This window comes from Enhydra lutris, unplaced genomic scaffold, assembly GCF_002288905.1.
Source record: "Enhydra lutris kenyoni isolate GAN:26980312 unplaced genomic scaffold, ASM228890v2 scaffoldscaffold3, whole genome shotgun sequence".
Classification (NCBI taxonomy): Eukaryota; Metazoa; Chordata; class Mammalia; order Carnivora; family Mustelidae; genus Enhydra; species Enhydra lutris.
Genome location: NW_019154087.1, coordinates 84,592,964 through 84,597,122, shown reverse-complemented (window position 1 = coordinate 84,597,122; position 4,159 = coordinate 84,592,964).

The window sequence follows — 4,159 nt, the reverse complement described above, 5'->3', positions numbered from 1 at the left end:
CAATATGCGGAATCAATCCCAGGACACTGGGACCATGACCTGAGCCGAAGACAGAGGCTTTAACCCACTGAGCCAGTCAGGCGCCCCAGCAGAGGCTAGTCTTAAAGCATACCTGGCCAAGCTGTAATTCCTGATTTGCTCAGTAGCATACAGTTTAGTTGGCCAACTAGTATCTGGGGGGACTTGAGGGGCTGAATCAATAAGCAGTAAAACTTTGAGGTGAGAGAAGAGGACCATGGTACACAGGGATGCTAATGGCAGGAGGTCTTAGAGGGAGAGCTGGTAAGCTTAGGACCTGAGAGGTGGGCAGAAGTCAAATTTCTGAGTCCAGCTCTGTATGTGGATTAACTTTGCCCAGTGCCAGGCGAGGAACAGGCTGAAGGCCCTCAGAGCCAGCTTCTGCGGGGACAGCTTGTTCCCATGCTTAGCCAGGACCATGACCACTAAGTTAACACTGTGACATCCTTCCCCTCCCTCATAGGGTAGAGGCTGGGCAGGCAGGGTGCAATGGCCCCTTCTACTTTTGTCTAGAATTTATTTGGAATGGTGGAGGAAAGATGGCAAGATCTAGGGCTAGCAGCCAGACCTGTGATTTTGTGGCCTTGGACTCTGGGTCCTTAGCCAGAGGAGATCAGTAAAGACTTTGATCTGGCTCTTTCAGAGCTGGAGCTCCCAGATACCTCACCTGCGCATCACAGAGCTGAGGGGGCCGTGGCGGGGGGGGGGTTCCCATCTTGACCAGTCCTTATGTGCCACGCACTGTGCTAGATGTGTTTTGTGGGTTTCTCATTATTCAGTGTCCATTGCTAACCGAGGCCCAAAGTATTACTATCCCCAGGTCACAGATAAAGAAACCACTAAATAGAGATAGTTAAGTCTTTTTTTTTTTTTAATTTAAGATTGTATTTATTTGAGAGACAGCAAGAGAGGGAACACAAGCAGGGAGAGTGGGAGAGGGAGATGCAGGCCTCCTGCTGAGCAGGGAGCCCCATGCAAGAGATGGTTAGTCTTTTTTGCCCAAGATCACACAACTAACAAGTAGCTGCACCAGTATAGACTGATCCCAATTCGTGCCATTGTAACCACTCTGCTGGGATAATGGGACAAAGGGGAGTTTGGGAATGGAGTATGTACATTTTTTTTTTGGCTATTTAGTAAATTACTTAGGACCTGCTTCCTTATTATATTGATGTAGGGATCTCCCCTTTCTGTGCAAAGTACAGACGTGTGTGGCCCCAGCCTGGCTTTTATGTTGTTCTGGGGGCAGAGGTGCGTGTTGGTTGTCACTGGGGTGGGTGGGTGGTTGGAGCTGCTCATATGCTCACTTGGGGCAACCGTGGGGGCAACCATGGAAGCAAGAGAAGAATGAGGCAAAAACGAGTCAGCTGCAAGAGATTGGGAGCAGGGGACAACAGTCGAAAAGACTGCTGCCTCGAGCAACTCCACAGTCTCACTTTTATTAGATAGAAACAATAACCCACAGAAGAGCCGGTGAAGTTCAAACATTAGTCACATGTCTTGTGGACAAACAAGGAGGGTAAAGTTTATAGTTAAACAAGCACATTCAAAGGACTCATCTAACTAACAACAGGCGCTTTTGGGAGGAGAAAGGAGAGACAGCGGAAAAGGGAAGCAGGCGGAGTTCGGCCAGGCATTCCCAGCTGCTCAGCTTCAAGGTCGTGTATTGTCCTTTCCCCCAAAGACCTGTTGCCAGTACATGTTTTTCTTAAGGCCGTATCTAAATGTGCTTGGTAACTAGTAAAATCATCCAGGGGTTATATTTTAAGTAATACATTGTTCTGAGGGGTAGTTGCACTGGGCCGCCTTTCCAAGTGTACAGGGATGGGCCAACATGGCCCCTTGTGTCGGGAGACAAGGCATCCAAGCTCTGGCTCCATCATTACCTGGAAGTGTGATGTAAGGCAAGGCACCTGCCTTTGCAGAATCTTTCCAGGCGGGGCCATTGTTTGTGAAACCTGGGTTAAATGCACATCAGGCCACCTGGCCCTGAGCAGGCATCTGTCCTACTGGCCTGTCCCCTTCCCTGGTGAGCTGGGCCCTGTAGGGGTTAGGGGCAGGTTGAACGGGGGCCTGGCGGAAAGCTGCCTGGAGTGAGAAGGCTGTTCTTGGGAATGCTCCGGCCACTTGACTTTCTGGGGCCTCTGGCTTGGTCACAGCAGTCGTCAGTCCAGGCAGCTGGCGTGGACTTGATGCGGCTGGTGTTGAGAAAGAGCCGGGGGGATGGCCGGTGGAGATTGCCAAGGGCTGTCCCCAGACTGCAGGAGGCTTGGTGACTTCGGGAGGGCCTTCCCTGTATTGTAGACTCCCTGCTTCTCCTCGCAGCAGGCACGCTGACCCAGAAGGAAACTGAGTGGTGAGGAGGAGCCCGAGGAGAACTGGGCTTGGGGCCCAACACAGCACGACACCAGGAGGGCAGCTGGCAGCTTTGAGTTCAAGTCCTCCAAGGACTTGAACTCTGGCTCTGGATGCTTCTCTGTGAAGCAGCTGTCTCGACCCAGGACTCACCTTCAGTACCCTGCCCCAATTCTCCGATTTCCCATCTGCCTGTGTTGGGCTCAGGACCCGGTTTCTTAACGGACTCTGGAAACAGTTTAATGCTTTGTCTCTTGCCTGGGTGAGAAGCCCCTTGACGCTGGCAGCATGCTTTATCTTTCTCTTATATGAAACTTGATGTTTCTATTCAGAAAGCACTAGAAATACTGGTTTGAGAGCATGTTGGGGGCCAGCTAGGTGCTGGAAATGAGAAAAATGGCCATCGAGCTGTCAGCAGAGACCTGACAGTGTCGCCGGAGCCACTCAGCCCTCAGAGGAGCCCCACGTATCTTTCCTTCCCGCTCTCTTGCCTCCTGTCCTTTTCAGGGGCATTGAACTGGGGCTTCTGGAGCCAGAGCCCATGGGGTTTGAGAGCTGGCTCTGTCATTTATCGGCTGTGTGACCTTGGGAAAATCACTTAACTTCTCTGTGTTTTAATGATTACGTCGATAAAACAGGAATGATGATAGTACTACCATCCTAACGTTGTGAGGATGAATCGAGCTAAGTGAAGGGCACAGAGGGTGCCTGGCGTGGAGTCAGCCAGTGCCACACGTGTAAGCACGCTCTCAGACCCTTGTGGCAGCCTTGTTGCCTCCTGGGGCCATCCTGGTGATGAGGGAGCAGGAGCCTGGCTGAAGACAAAGCAAAAGCTGGCACCTTGCACCCCCTTTCCATCCGCTCCCCCTCAGTCCTTTGTGTAGCATTCCTCAGGCAGCCCTGACTGCCATGAATGATAAACAAATAGTTAACTTGCAGAGATCACAATCCTGCAAGACAGGAGTCTCCCTTGGTTTACAAATGTCCTAAATCTCACTAACAAAGACGACTGATAGTAGGATTGTGACATCCACCAAAAAATCTCCCAACTATCTTGATGTTAATGGCTGGCCCAAAGACTACATTGATAAAGCCACAAGGGCAAGGCCTCCAGTAGACCTCAGATATCCTGGCGACTTGTAGGCCCTCTTTAGCATATGAAACCTCCATTGAAACCTTCCTTCCCCTCACCTCCCCCCCCCACCTTCCCCCAACCGCAGGGTACATAACCTGCCACCCCTCACAACCCAGGGCAGCTGCATCTCCGTCTGCCACGGGTCCTGTCCCCGTGCTTTAATAAACCACCTTTTTGCACCAGAGACGGCTTAAGAATTCTTTCTTAGCTGCTGGCTCCGAACCTCACCCCACGGAACCTGACCTGGGTTCTGGGACTTCATCACTGGGACCCCATGTTATCTTTGTTCACTTGTGGAATTCTTTCTTGCTGGTGAGTGATTACGTTGGATGTCCTAACAGATATGTAAAGTAGAGTGCATTTTTTATTTTTTAAGATTTTATTTATTGATTGATTTTAGAGAGAGCAGGGGGTGGAGAGAGTGAGGGGTAAAAAATCTCAAGCAGACTCTGCACTGAGTGGAGCCCGATGCAGGCCAGCGTAGGACCCTTGTGGGCATGATGTGGGGGGGCTGATCCCGTGACCCCAAGATCACGGCCTGAGCCAGAGGCAAGAGTCAGACGCTTAGCCGGCTGAGCCACCCAAGCCCCTGTGGTTTGTTTTAAATAGTGCTTGTAGGGGCATGAATTCTCACATGCTTTTCTTGACCTC